This window comes from Triticum urartu, chromosome 2 (genome assembly GCF_003073215.2).
Source record: "Triticum urartu cultivar G1812 chromosome 2, Tu2.1, whole genome shotgun sequence".
NCBI classification, from domain to species: Eukaryota; Viridiplantae; Streptophyta; class Magnoliopsida; order Poales; family Poaceae; genus Triticum; species Triticum urartu.
This window is the reverse complement of record NC_053023.1, coordinates 96,840,301-96,856,030: the sequence shown is the minus strand read 5'-3', so window position 1 is coordinate 96,856,030 and position 15,730 is coordinate 96,840,301.

Sequence of the window (15,730 nt, the reverse complement as noted above, 5' to 3'; positions counted from 1 at the left end):
TGGCACAGATATGTTCTTGATACTATTACCGGAGGGGACTTCTTGGGTAGCCATACTTTTGATTCTTATAATGCTATGATAGATTTATTTGGCTCACCCCCTCTCTTGGTTAATGGAACTGTATTAACTTTGGAGCATGTAATGCAAAGGCTTGAAATTATTGAAAATAAGGTTGCTACCATAGAGTTAATTGAAAATTTGGATAAAAAGATTCACAGCCGAATCTCTCAGTATGGATCTAAAGTAGGAGTTATTTTGAAAAATATTAAAGAAAAGGAACCCATAGTTAATGAGAAAATAAATCACGATTCTACTAGGATCGATAAACTTGAGGATATTATTAGCAAATTGGGAACCACTTTTTCTTCCGTAAAGAATACTCCAAGTACTTCCACTAAAGTTGCCAAGCTTATGTACGTTCTTAAAAATAAGGGTGAATCCTCTAGTACGGAAAATGCGGATCTCAAATCTATAAGTATTCATCCCAATCTTTTTGCTATCATTAAGGAACCATTTGTTACAAATGAATTTTTCGATCTTGTGCCTAAAAGTTTGATAATTAATAAAAATAAAGAAATTCCTAAAGATGGTAGATGCCTAATTGAAGAATTTCCTACCAAAGATGTCAATACCTAGATCTATCCTTGCTTGTTATGCCTAGCTAGGGGCGTTAAACGATAACGCTTGTTGGGAGGCAACCCAATTTTATTTTTATTCCTTGATTTTTGCTCCTGTTTAGTAATAAATAATTTATCTAGCCTCTGTTTTGGTTGTGTTTTTTGTGTTTAATTAGTGTTTGTGCCAAGTAGAACCATTGGGAAGACTTGGGGAAAGTCTTGTTGAACTTTCTGTAAAAAACAGAAACTTCAGCGCTCACGAGAACTGCTGTCATTTTTATTTGGAAAGTGATATTTAGTCAATCTTTTTGCAGATGATTAATAGATAAATTCCTCACGTCCAGAAATTTATTTTAGAATTTTTGGGGTTCCAGATCTTGCGCTAGCTACAGATTACTACAGACTGTTCTGTTTTTGACAGATTCTGTTTTTCGTGTGCTGTTTGCTTATTTTGATCAATCTATGGCTAGTAAAATAGTTTATAAACCATAGAGAAGTTGGAATACAGTAGGTATAACACCAATATAAATAAAGAATGGGTTCATTACAGTACCTTGAAGTGGTCTTTTATTTTCTTTCGCTAACGGAGCTCACAAGATTTTCTACTTTAAGTTTTGTGTTGTGAAGTTTTCAAGTTTTGGTTAAAGATTTGATGGATTATGGAACAAGAAGTGGCAAGAGCCTAAGCTTGGGGATGCCCATGGCACCCCAAGATAATCTAAGGACACCTAAAATCCAAAGCTTGGGGATGCCCCAGAAGGCATCCCCTCTTTCATCTACTTCTATCGGTAACTTTACTAGGAGCTATATTTTTATTCGCCACATGATATGTGTTTTACTTAGAGCGTCTTGTATGATTTGAGTCTTTTCTTGTTAGTTTACCACAATCATCCTTGCTGTACACACCTTTTGAGAGAGCTATACATGATTTGGAATTTGTTAGAATACTCTATGTGCTTCGCTTATATCTTTTGAGTTATATAGTTTTGCTCTAGTACTTCACTTATATCTTTTAGAGCACGGTGGTGGATTTGTTTTATAGAAACTATTGATATCTCATGCTTCACTTATATTATCTTGAGAGTCTTTATAGCATGGTAATTTTCTTAAAATCCTAATATGCTAGGTGTTCAAGATTAGTAAATTTTCTTAAGAGTGTTTTGAATACTAAGAGAAGTTTGATGCTTGATGATTGTTTTGAGATATGGAGGTAATAATATCAAAGTCGTGCTAGTTGAGTAGTTGTGAAATTGAGAAATGCTTGTGTTGAAGTTTTCAAGTCCCGTAGCATGCACGTATGGTAAATGTTATGCAACAAATTTGAAACATGAGGTGTTATTTGATTGTCTTCCTTATGAGTGGCGGTCGGGGACGAGCGATGGTCTTTTCCTACCAATATATCCCCCTAGGAGCATGCGCGTAGTACCGAGGTTTTTGATGACTTGTAGATTTTTGCAATAAGTATGTGAGTTCTTTATGACTAATGTTGAGTCCATGGATTATACGCACTCTCACCCTTCCATCCTTGCTAGCCTCTTCGGTACCGTGCATTGCCCTTTCTCACATTGAGAGTTGGCACAAACTTCACCGGTACATCCAACTCCCGTGATATGATACACTCTTTCACACATAAACCTCCTTATATCTTCCTCAGAACAGCCACCATACCTACCTATTATGGCATTTCCATAGCCATTCCGAGATATATTGCCATGCAACTTTCCATCATTTCGTTCATCATGACACATTCATTATTGTCATATTGCTTAGCATGATCATGTAGTTGACATAGTATTTGTGGCAAAACCACTGTTCATAATTATTTCATACATGTCACTCTTGGTCCATCGCATATCCCGGTACACCGCCGGAGGCATTCATATAGAGTCATCTTTTGTTCTAGTATCGAGTTGTAATCATTGAGTTGTAAATAAATAAAAGTGTGATGATCATCATTTTCTAGAGCATTGTCCCAAGTGAGGAATAAAAAAAGAAAGGCCATAAAAAAGAGAAAAGGCCCAAAAGAAAGAAAAAAATGAGAGAAAAAGAGAGAAGGGACAATGTTACTATCCTTTGCCACACTTGTGCTTCAAAGTAGCACCTTAATGTATTCCAACAATGGCTTGTGTATTCCAACAATGGGCCTCTTCAAGTGCCCTAGGTCTTCATGAGCAAGCAAGTTGGATGCACACCCACTAGTTTCTTTTGTTGAGCTTTCATACATTATAGCTCTAGTGCATCCGTTGCATGGCAATCCCTACTCCTTGCAGTAACATCAATCGGTGGGCATCTCCATAGCCCATTGATTAGCCTCGTTGATGTGAGACTTTCTCCTTTTTTGTCTTCTCCACATAACCCCCTCATTATATTCTATTTCACCCATAGTGCTATGTCCATGGCTCGCGCTTATATATTGCGTGAAAGTTTATAGGTTTGAGATTACTAAAGTATGAAACAATTGCTTGGCTTGTCATCGGGGTTGTGCATGATGAGAGCATTCTTGTGTGACGAAAATGAAACATGACTAAACTATATGATTTTGTAGGGATGAACTTTCTTTGGCCATGTTATTTTGAGAAGACATAATTGCTTAGTTAGTATGCTTGAAGTATTATCATTTTTATGTCAATATGAACTTTTGTCTTGAATCTTTCTGATCTGAATATTCATACCACAATTAAGAAGAATTACATTAAAATTATGCCAAGTAGCACTCCGCATCAAAAATTCTGTTTTTATCATTTACCTACTCGAGGACGAGCAGGAATTAAGCTTGGGGATGCTTGATACGTCTCCAACGTATCTATAATTTTTGATTGCTCCATGCTATATTATCTACTGTTTTGGACATTATTGGGCTTTATTATCCACTTTTATATTATTTTTGGGACTAACCTATTAACCGGAGGCCCACCCCAGAATTGCTGTTTTTGCCTGTTTTAGGGTTTCGAAGAAAAGGAATATCAAACGGAGTCCAAACGGAATGAAACCTTTGGGAACGTGATTTTCTCAACAAACAAGATCCGGGAGACTTGGACCCTACGTCAAGGCACAAGATAGGAGGCCACGAGGTAGGGGGGCGCGCCCACCCCCACCAGGCGCGCCCTCCACCTTTGTGGGCCCCATGTTGTTCCACCGACGTATTCCTTCCTCCTATATATACCCACGTATCCCCAAACGATCAGATACGGATCCAAAAACCGTAATTCCACCGGCGCAACTTTCTGTATCCACGAGATCCCATCTTGAGGGCCTGTTCCGGAGCTCCACCGGAGGGGGCATCGATGACAGAGGGCTTCTACATCAACACCATAGCCCCTCCGATGAAGTGTGAGTAGTTTACCTCAGACCTACGGGTCCATAGTTAGTAGCTAGATGGCTTCTTCTCTCTTTTTGGATTTCAATACAATGTTCTCCCCCTCTCTTGTGGAGAACTATTTGATGTAATCTTCTTTTTGCTGTGTGTTTGTTGAGACCAATGAATTGTGGGTTTATGATCAAGTCTATCTATGAATAATATTCGAATCTTCTATGAATTCTTTTATGTATGATTGGTTATCTTTGCAAGTCTCTTCGAATTATCAGTTTGGTTTGGCCTGCTAGATTGATCTTTCTTGCAATGGGAGAAGTGCTTAGCTTTGGGTTCAATCTTTTAGTGTCCTTTCCCAGTGATAGTAGGGGCAACAAGGCATGTATTGTATTGTTGCCATCGAGGATAACAAGATGGGGTTTTCTTCATATTGCATGAGTCTATCCCTCTACATCATGTCATCTTGCTTAAGGCGTTACTCTATTTTTAAATTAATACTCTAGATGCATGCTGGATAGCGGTCGATGAGTGGAGTAATAGTAGTAGATGCAGGCAGGAGTCAGTCTACTTGTCTCGGACATGATGCCTATATACATGATCATACCTAGATATTCTCATAACTATGCTCAATTCTGTCAATTTCTCAATAGTAATTTGTTCACCCACCGTAGAATACTTATGCTCTTGAGAGAAGCCACTAGTGAAACCTATGGCCCCTGGGTCTATCTTCATCATATTAATCTCCTACTACTTAGTTATTTCCTTTGCTATTTACTTTGCCTTTATTTTACTTTGCATCTTTATCATAAAAATTTCAAAAATATTATCTTATCATATCTATCAGATCTCACTCTCGTAAGTGGCCTTATAGGGATTGACAACCCCTATTTGCGTTGGTTGCGAGGATTTATTTGTTTTGTGCAGGTACGAGGGACTCGCGCGTTGCCTCCTACTGGATTGATACCTTGGTTCTCAAAAACTGAGGGAAATACTTACGCTATTTTGCTACATCATCCCTTCCTCTTCGGGGAAAACCAACACAGTGCTCAAGAGGTAGCACGGCGCGTCGAGGACGGCGACGCTCAGTGCCCCTGCGGTGGCGGGGCGCGCGTGGGCGGCGACCTAGAGTACCTCGCGGTGGAGGGGCGTGCCTGCACCGCTGCCGATCTGGATTGGGATCTGGCCCGATCTGGATCTAGGGGTTTGCGGACGATGCGGGCGGCAGTCAGGGCGACGCCCCTACTGTGCGGCGACGAGTGGAGCCTCCATGGCCCGCGGTGTGGCGACTGCGTGTAGATGGATGGCTACGATGGCTGTCGATCTGATGTCCTGTCCAGATCCTTCTCGGTTTGGCCTTGGTCGTCCGGAGGCGTGAGGAGGACTGGTGAGTGGCGGCAGGAGGCTCCCTACCGGCATGCTGACAATAGCCCCCGTCTCCGTGGCGAGGCTTCGTTCGGTTCCACCCAGCTGTGAGTTCGGGGAGACGCAACTTTCGGTGAAAATCGTGCTGACTACGGTGGCGTCTATGACATTGTTCCCTTCTCGAGGCATCGTTGTTGCAGGTCATGGTACCCCACTCGTGATGCTTCGGGGAAACCCTAGATCTGGATCTACCAGACCGGACGATAATGGCACCTTCAATGTTGTTGTCCCTCCTAGGGGCATCGTTTTGGAGCAAATGCTGGTTGGACGGGATAAGCGGAGGAGCGGTGTCGCATTCACCGCAAGGCCAACGACGGATCTCGGTGGCATGGCGCTGTAGAGGTTTGCTGCCTCTTGAGCTTGCGTTGGTTTTCCCTTGAAGAGGAAAGGGTGATGCAGCACAGTAGCGTAAGTATTTCCCTCAATTTTGAGAACCAAGGTATCAATCCAGTAGGAGACTACATGCAAGTCCCTCGTAACTGCACAAACAAACAAGAACCTCGCTGTTGGGAAACATAGTAATTTCAAAAAAATCCTATGCACACACAGGATCATGGTGATGCATAGCAACGAGAGGGGAGAGTATGTCTACGTACCCTTGTAGACCGAAAGCACGGAAGCGTTTATCAACGCAGTTGATGTAGTTGTACACCTTCACGATCCATCCCGATCAAGTACCGAACGTACGACACCTCCGCGTTCAGCACACGTTCAGCTCGATGACGTCCTTGCCTTCTCGATCCGGCAAGAGGGGTGAAGTAGTACATGAGTTCCCAGCAGCACGACGACGTGGTGACGGTGTTGGTGAAGAACAATCTCCGCAGGGCTTCGCCTAAGCACTACGAAAACTATGACGGAGGATAAACTAGAGGGGACGGGGTAGCCGGCACACGGCCTGGTGTTTCTTGATGTGTCTTTGATGCTAGCCCTGCCCCTCTATTTATATGTTGAGCCCTGGGGTCGAAACTTGGAGCAAAAGCCTCCTCAAAGTCGGTTTTGCCCGAAAGGCAAGAGTCCCACTCGGACTCCAGGACCAAACGCTAGAATCCTTGGCATCTGGCCCAGATGCCATGAGCCTCGGCTCCTGGCCCAGGGCCAGACTCCAGGGTCTCCGGCGTTTGGCCCCTGGCCTCCGCAAAACTCATTTTGCACCGACTTATAGCCCCGAGGGCCTGACCCCTTGGCCTAACCATATCATCCAATATATGAATCTTTACCTCCGGACCATTCCGGAGCTCCTCTTCATGTCCGTGATCTCATCCGGGACTCCGAACAACATTCGGTTACCAACATACAAAACTCATAAATAATATATCGTCAACGAACGTTAAGCGTGCGGACCCTACAGGTTCGAGAACTATGTAGACATGATCGAGACACTTCTCTGGTCAATAACCAATAGCGGAACCTGGATGCTATTATTGGCTCCTACATATTGTACGAAGATCTCTATCGATCAAACCGCATAACAACATACGTTGTTCTCTTTGTCATCGGTATGTTACTTGCCCGAGATTCGATCATCGGTATCTCAATACCTAGTTTAATCTCGTTATCGGCAAGTCTCTTTACTCGTTCGGTAATACATCATCCTGCAACTAACTCATTAGTTAGAATGCTTGCAAGGCTTATAGTGATGTGCATTACCGAGTGGGCCCAGAGATACCTCTCTGACACATGGAGTGACAAATCCTAATCTCGAAATACGCCAACCCAACAAGTACCTTCGGAGACACCTGTAGAGCACCTTTATAATCACCCAGTTACATTGTGACGTTTGGTAGCACACAAAGTATTCCTCCGGTAAATGGGAGTTGCATAATCTCATAGTCATAGGAACATGCATAAGTCATGAAGAAAGCAATAGCAACATACTAAACGATCAAATGCTAAGATAACTGAATGGGTCAAGTCAATCACATCATTCTCCTAATGATGTGATCCCGTTAATCAAATGACAACTTATGTCTATGGTTAGGAAACATAACCATCTTTGATCAACGAGCTAGTCAAGGAGAGGCATACTAGTGACACTATGTTTGTCTATGTATTCACACATGTATCATGTTTCCGGTTAATACAATTCTAGCATGAATAATAAACATTTATCATAATATAAGGAAATAAATAATAACTTTATTATTGCCTCTAGGGCATATTTCCTTCACTCGCAACCAACGCGATAAAGGGGTTGTCAATCCCTTCACGGTCACTTATGAAAGTGAGATCTGATAAAAATAATAAGATAAATATTTTCGGTATTTTTGTTGTATAGATTGGAAAATAAATATTGCAAAATAAAAATAGCAAATTTATAGGAAAATAATATGATCGAAGATAGACCCAAGGGCCATAGGTTTCACTAGTGCCTTCTCTCAAGATAGCAAATTCTATGGTGGGTGAACAAATTACTATCGAGCAATTGATAGAAAAGCGCATAGTTATGAGAATATCTAGGCATGATCATGTATATAGGCATCACGTCCGCGACAAGTAGACCGAAATGATTCTGCATCTACTACTATTAATCCACACATCGACCATTATCCAGCATGCATCTAGAGTATTAAGTTCATAAGAACGGAGTAACGCATTAGGCAAGATGACATGATGTAGAGGGATAAACTCAAGCAATATGATATAAACCCCATCTTTTTATCCTTGATGGCAACAATCCAATATGTGCCTTGCTGCCCCTGCTGTCACTGGGAAAGGACACAACAAGATTGAACCCAAAGCTAAGCACTTCTCCCATTGGAGGAAAGATCAATCTAGTAGGCCAAACCAAACTGATAATTTGAAGAGACTTGCAAAGATATTTAAATCATGCATAAAAGATTTCAGAGAAGAATCAAATATTGTTCATAGATAATCTTGATCATAAACCCACAATTCATTGGGTCTCGACAAACACACCGCAAAAAGAATTACATTGAATAGATATCCAAGAGAATCGAGGAGAACTTTGTATTGAGATCCAAAGAGAGAGAAGAAGCCAGCTAGCTAATAACTATGGACCCGAAGGTCTGTGGTAAACTACTCACACATCATCGGAGAGGCTATGGTGTTGATGTAGAAGCCCTCCGTGATCGATTCCCCATCCGACAGAGCGCCGGAAAAGGCCCCAAGATGGGATCTCACGGGTACATAAGGTTGCGGCGGTGGAAATAGGGTTTCGTGGTGCTCCTAGATGTTTTCGGGGTATATGGGTATATATAGGAGGAAGAAGTACGTCGGTGGAGCTTCGAGGGGCCCATGAGGGTGGGGGGCATGCCTCCCTACCTCGGGCCTCCTCGCTTCTTTCTTGACCTCCAAGTCTCATGGATCACGTTTGTTCCAAAAATAAATCTCCTGAAGGTTTCATTCCGTTTGGATTCCATTTGATATTCCTTTTCTATGAAACACCGAAATAGGCAAAAAAACAACAATTTGCACTGGGCCTTTGGTTAATAGGTTAGTCCCAAAAATAATATAAAAAGGTATATTAAAGCCCATTAAACATCCAAAACAGATAATATAATAGCATGGAACAATCAAAAATTATAAATACATTGGAGACGTATCAAGCATCCCAAGCATAATTCCTGCTTGTCCTCGGGTAGGTAAATGATAAAAACAGAATTTTTGATGTGGAATGCTACCTAGCATAATTCTTAATGTAATTTTGTTTACTGTGGCATGAATGTTCAGATCCGAAAGATTCAAGACAAAAGTTTAATATTGAGATAAAAATAATAATACTTCAAGCATACTAGCAAAGCAATCATGTCTTCTCAAAATAACATGGCCAAAGAGAGTTATCCCTACAAAATCATATAGTCTCGCTATGCTCTATCTTCACCAACAAAATATTTAAATCATGCACAACCCTAATAACAAGCCAATTAATTGTTTTATACTTTTGAAGTTCTCAAACTTTTTCAATCTTCACGCAATACATGTGAAGGAAATATGACCTAGAGGCAATAATAAAGTTATTATTTATTTCCTTATATGATGATAAATGTTTATTATTCATGCTAGAATTATATTAACCGGAAACTTAGTACATGTGTGAATACATAGACAAACAGAGTGTCACTAGTATGCCTCTACTTGACTAGCTCTTTGAATCAAAGATGGTTAAGTTTCCTAGCCATATACATGACTTGTCATTTGATTAACGGGATCACATCATTAGAGAATGATGTGATTGACTTGACCCATTCTGTTAGCTTAGCACGATGATCGTTTAGTTTGTTGCTACTGCTTTCTTCATGACTTATACATGTTCCTCTGACTATGAGATTATGCAACTCCCGAATACCGGAGGAACACTTTGTGTGCTACCAAACGTCACAACGTAACTGGGTGATTATAAAGGTCCTCTACAGGTGTCTCTGATGGTACTTGTTGAGTTGGCATAGATCGAGATTAGGATTTGTCACTCCGATTGTCGGAGAGGTATCTCTGGGCCCTCTCGGTAATGCACATCACTTTAAAGCCTTGCAAGCAATGCAACTAATGAGTTAGTTACAGGATGATGTATTATGGAAACGAGTAAAGAGACTTGCCGGTAACGAGATTGAACTAGGTATTGAGATACCGATGATCGAATCTCGGGCAAGTAACATACCGATGATAAAGGGAACAACGTATGTTGTTATGCGGTTTGACCAATAAAGATCTTCGTAGAATATGTATCAATAGGAGCATCCAGGTTCCACTACTAGTTATTGACCGGAGACGTGTCTCGGTCATGTCTACATAGTTCTCGAACCCATAGGGTCCACACGCTTAACGTTCGGTGACGATCGGTATTATGAGTTTATGTGTAGTTTATGTGTTTTGATGTACCGAATGTAGTTCGGAGTCCCAGATGAGATCGGGGACATGACGAGGAGTCTCGAAATGGTCGAGATGTAAAGATCGATATATTGGACGACTATATTCGGACATCGGAAAGGTTCCAAGTGATTGAGGTATTTTTCGGAGTACCGGAGAGTTACGGGAATTCACCGGGGAGTATATGGGCCTTATTGGGCTTTAGGGGAAAGAGTGAGGGGAGGCTGCCCCCCAAGGCTTAGTCCGAATTGGACTAGGGGGAGGGGCAACACCCCCTCCTTCCTTCTCTTCTCTTTTCCCTTTCCTTCTCTCCTACTCCTACTACATGGAAGGGGGGAATCCTACTCCCGGTGGGAGGAGGACTCCCCTTGGGGCGCGCCTAGGAGGGCTGGCCTCTCCCCCTCCTCTACTCCTTTATATACGTGGCCAGGGGGCACCCCATACACACACAAGTTGATTATTCCAAGCCTTGTGCGGTTCCCCCCTCCACCATAATCCACCTCGATCATATCGTAGCGGTGCTTAGGCGAAGCCCTGCGTCGGTAGCAACATCATCACCGTCATCACGCCGTCGTGCTGACAGAACTCTCCCGTGGAGCTCTGCTAGATCAGAGTTCGTGGGACGTCATCGAGATGAACGTGTGCTAAACTCGGAGGTGACGTGCGTTCGGTACTTGGATCGGTCAGATCGTGAAGACGTACGACTACATCAACCGCGTTCTCATAACGCTTCCGCTTACGGTCTACGAGGGTACGTGGACGATACTCGCCCCTCTCGTTGCTATGCATCACCATGATCTTGCGTGTGCGTAGGATTTTTTTTGAAATTACTACATTCCCCAACAGTGGCATCCGAGCCAGGTTTATGCGTAGATGTCATATGCACGAGTAGAACACAAAGGAGTTGTGGGCGTGGGTATATACATATTGCTTGCCGTCACTAGTTGATTCTTGATTCAGCGGCATTGTTGGATGAAGCGGCCCAGACCGATATTACGCGTACGCTTACGCGAGACTGGTTCTATTGACGTGCTTCGCACACAGATGGCTAGTGGGTGTCTGTTTCTCCAGCTTTAGTTGAATAGGATTCAATGAATAGGGTTCTTTCTGAAGATCAAAAAGCAATCACTATACCGCGTTGTGGTTTTTGATGCGTAGCTAAGAACAGTTCTTGCTCAGCCCGTAGTAGCCACGTAAAACTTGCAACAACAAAGTAGAGGACGTCTAACTTGTTTTTGCAGGGCATGTTGTGATGTGATATGGTCAAGACGTGATGAGATATAAGTTGTTGTATAAGATGATCATGTTTTTGTTGAAGTTATCGGCAACTGGCAGAAGCCTTATGGTTGTCTCTTTATTGCATAAGATGCAAGCGCCAAATGATTGCTTCACTTTATCGCTATGCAATAGCAATAGTTGGTGAGACAACCATGTGATGACACATTGATAGAGATCAAGATGATGGAGATCATGGTGTCATGCCGGTAACGATAGAGATCATGACGGTGTTTTGGAGATAGAGATCAAAGGCACAAGATGATCATGGCCATATCATGTCACATATTTTGATTGCATGTGATGTTTATCCTTTATGCATCTTATTTTGCTTAGTTCAATGGTAGCATTATAAGATGATCTCGAACTAAATTTCAAGGTACAAGTGTTCTCCCTGAGTATGCACCGTTGCCAAAGTTCGTCGTGCCGAGACACCACATGATGATCGGGTGTGATAAGCTCTACGTTCACATACAACGGGTGCAAGCCAGTTTTGCACACGCAGAAATACTCAGGTTAAACTTGATGAGCCTAGCATATGCAGATATGGCCTCGAAACACTGGAGACTGAAAGGTCGAGCATGAATCATATAGTAGATATGATCAACATAATGTTCACCATTGAAAACTACTCCATCTCACGTGATGATCGGACATGGTTTAGTTGATTTGGATCACGTGATCATTTAGATGACTAGAGGGATGTCTATCTAAGTGGGAGTTCTTAAGTAATATGATTAATTGAACTTAAATTTATCATGAACTTAGTCCTGATAGTATTTGCATATCTATGTTGTAGATCAATAGCTCGCACATAGCTCCCCCGTTTATTTTTGATATGTTCCTAGAGAAAAATAAATTGAAAGATGTTAGTAGAAATGATGCAGATTGGACCCGTGATCTGAGGATTATCCTCATTGCTACATAGAAGAATTATGTCCTTGATGCACCGCTAGGTGACAGACCTATTGCAGGAGCATATGCAGACATTATGAACTTTTGGCAAAGCTCGGTATGATGACTACTTGATAGTTTAGTGCAACATGCTTTACGGCTTAGAACCGGGACTTCAAAAATGTTTTGAACGCCATGGAACATATGAGATGTTCTAAGAGTTGAAATTGGTATTTCATACTCATGCCTGTGTCGAGAGGTATGAGACCTCTGACAGTACTTTGCCTACAAGATGGAGGAGAATAGCTCAGATAGTGAGCATGTTCTCAGAATGTCTGAGTACTACAATCACTTGAATCAAGTGGGAGTTAATCTTCCAGATAAGATAGTGATTGACAGAGTTCTCTAGTCACTATCACCAAGTTACTAGAACTTCGTGATGAACTATAATATGCGAGGGATAACAAAAACGATTCCCAAGCTCTTCGTGATGCTGAAATCGACAAAGGTAGAAATCAAGAAAAGCATCAAGTGTTGATGGTTGAAAAGACCACTAGTTTAAAGTAAAAGGGCAAGGGAAAGAAAGGGAACTTCAAGAAGAATGGCAAGCAAGTTGCCACTCCCATGAAGAAGCCCAAAGCTAGACCCAAGCCTAAAACTGAGTGCTTCTACTACAAAGGAAATGGTCACTAGAAGTGGAACTTGAAGGAGATATGCCCTAGAGGCAATAATAAAGTTATTATTTATTTCCTTATAATCATGATAAATGTTTATTATTCATGCTAGAATTGTATTAACCGGAAACATAATACATGTGTGAATACATAGACAAACAAAGTGTCACTATTATGCCTCTACTTGACTAGCTCGTTAATCAAAGATGGTTATGTTTCCTAACCATGAACAATGAGTTGTTATTTGATTAACGAGGTCACATCATTAGTTGAATGATCTGATTGACATGACCCATTCCATTAGCTTAGCACACGATCGTTTAGTATGTTGCTATTGCTTTCTTCATGACTTATAACATGTTCCTATGACTATGAGATTATGCAACTCCCGTTTGCCGGAGGAACACTTTGGGTGCTACCAAACGTCACAACGTAACTGGGTGATTATAAAGGAGCATTACAGGTGTCTCCAAAGGTAGATGTTGGGTTGGCGTATTTCGAGATTAGGATTTGTCACCCCGATTGTCGGAGAGGTATCTCTGGGCCCTCTCGGTAATGCACATCACATAAGCCTTGCAAGCATTGCAACTAATAAGTTAGTTGCGAGATGATGTATTATGGAACGAGTAAAGAGACTTGCCGGTAACGAGATTGAACTAGGTATTGGATACCGACGATCGAATCTCGGGCAAGTAACATACCGATGACAAAGGGAACAACGTATGTTGTTATGCGGTCTGACCGATAAAGATCTTCGTAGAATATGTAGGAGCCAATATGGGCATCCAGGTCCCGCTATTGGTTATTGACAGGAGACATGTCTCGGTCATGTCTACATTGTTCTCGAACCCGTAGGGTCCGCACGCTTAAGGTTACGATGACAGTTATATTATGAGTTTATGCATTTTGATGTACCGAAGGTTGTTCGGAGTCCTGGATGTGATCACGGACATGACGAGGAGTCTCGAAATGGTCGAGACGTAAAGATTGATATATTGGAAGCCTATGTTTGGACATCGGAAGTGTTCCGGGTGAAATCGGGATTTTACCGGGTTACCGGGAGGTTGCCGGAACCCCCCGGGAGCCATATGGGCCTTCATGGGCCTTAGTGGAAAGGAGAAAGGGGCAGCCCAAGGTGGCTGCGCCACTTCCCCCTCCCCTAGTCCTATTAAGACTAGGAGAAAGGTGGCCGGCCCCCCTCTCCCTCTTTCCCCCTTTGGGGAATCCTAATTGGAATAGGATTGGAGGGGAGTCGTACTCCCGGAAGGAGTAGGACTCCTCCTGCGCCTCCCTCCTTGGCCGGCCAGCCTTGAAAGTGCGTTATATCGACTAGAGGGGGGGTGAATAGGCGATTTTTATGAAAGTCTTCAAAACGTGAGAGTTGTGAAGACAAACAGTGAAGATCATGCCTATTACTATGCAGCGGAAGTTAGATTACACTAGGCCAGTCATGGTCATGTGTTCAATAGAGTGAAAGCACAATGACAAACAGCTTCAGTGTAATAAGGATCAGGTAGGAAGAAGTTATGAAGCCGAACAGATCATACATTCATGTTGTGAAGACAAAAGATAAAGCAAGCATGTAATGGCTTCACAATGAATAACTGTAAGTGAAAGGAAGTGAAGATGAAACCAGTGACGCGTTGAAGACAATGATTTGTTGGACCAGTTCCAGTTGCTGTGACAACTGTACGTCTGGTTGGAGCGGCTAGGTATTTAAACCAAAGGACACACAGTCCCAGACACCCAGTCAAGGACACTTAGTCCAAGACACCCAGTCCTCACCGTTTTCTCCTTGAGCTAAGGTCACACAGACCTCGCCCAATAACTCAGGTAAGTCTTCAAGGTAGACTCCCAAACCTTCACAGACTTCGTTCACTGACAATCCACAATTTCTCTTGGATGCTCAGAACGCGACGCCTAACCGTCTGGAGGATGCACAGTCCTCAAGTGTAATAAGTCTTCAAATCACATAGACATGAAGACTTAAGTGATGCCCAATTTACTCTGGCTCTGGGTGGTTAGGGCTTTTCTCCTCACTGGGAATTTTTCTTTCAAAGGCTTCGAGGTGGGTTGCTCTCAAACGACAAAAGCCGTGCACTGAAATCTGAGCAGCCAACCATTTATGGTTGTGGGGGGTGGACTATTTATAGCCACTTGGCAACCCGACCTGATCTGTCCGAAATGACCCTGGGTCACTAAGGAACTGACACGTGTACCAACGGTCGAATTTTGAACTCACACGACAACTTTACTTGGGCTACAAGTAAAGCTGACTTGTCTGACTTTGGACAAGATTTTCTCTCAAAGTCTTCGCTCGAAGACATAGGATTTGAATTAGGCATCACTTCAGTCATTCTGACTGGTTCTCTTCGACCCCACTTAACAGTACGGTGGTTCCTATGACACAACATGAATGAAATAAAACTACGAAGGATCTAGGTCTTCGAGTTCCAAAAGCTTCATAGGGAGTCTTCTCATGTCATTGTCTTCAATATGAATATCTTCATAAACCACCATTGTCTTCAATGTCTTCGTACATTTTTAGGGGTCATCTCTAGTAGTAAAACTGAATCAATGAGGGACTTCTACCTGTGTTTTCCTGCAATTCTCACAAACACATTAGTCCCTCAGCTAGGTTTGTCGTCAATACTCCAAAACCAACTAGGGGTGGCACTAGATGCACTTACAATCTCCCCCTTTTTGGTGATTGA